At 32.8% G+C, this 454-nt stretch overlaps 1 pseudogene; it reads left to right on the top strand.

The window, feature by feature from the left end:
• The window catches only part of LOC107728342 (SNW domain-containing protein 1-like), a 16,135-nt pseudogene that overhangs the window by 9,962 nt on the left and 5,719 nt on the right, over window positions 1-454 (top strand).

Consider the following 454-nt stretch of genomic DNA (forward strand, 5'->3'; position numbering starts at 1 on the left):
ATCTTTAAAAACAAGATATTTACATAATTTTATCCTCAACAAAACTCAAGTTACTGCTACTGTCAACTCAACATCATACATACATAATATATATGTATATATATATATAGAGAGAGAGGTAGAAGCATCCGGCCCCTCAGTGTTTCCACATCATCGATTCCGGCCCACTTTAGGAAAAGTTTGGAAACCCCTGGTCTGGAGAGATTCTGTATGAAGGAATGCCAGATGTTCTCTAAACTCTTCAGGCATTATAGGTGAAGACTCAGAGCTGTTCTCTTGGCAAAAGGAGGTTGCACAAAGTATTGGATAAAAGAGTATGATTAATTGTAACCAATGTGTATTAGAGAAAAACATTTATTTCATAATGAGATTTCTCTCCCATTTTAAATTCTTATTCTCCAATGAAAGGTTAGATTTTTGTAAATTTTTTAAAATAAAATGAATACATTCTACA

The sequence above is a fragment of the Sinocyclocheilus rhinocerous genome, unplaced genomic scaffold, assembly GCF_001515625.1.
Source record: "Sinocyclocheilus rhinocerous isolate Xijiao unplaced genomic scaffold, SAMN03320098_v1.1 scaffold277, whole genome shotgun sequence".
Classification (NCBI taxonomy): Eukaryota; Metazoa; Chordata; class Actinopteri; order Cypriniformes; family Cyprinidae; genus Sinocyclocheilus; species Sinocyclocheilus rhinocerous.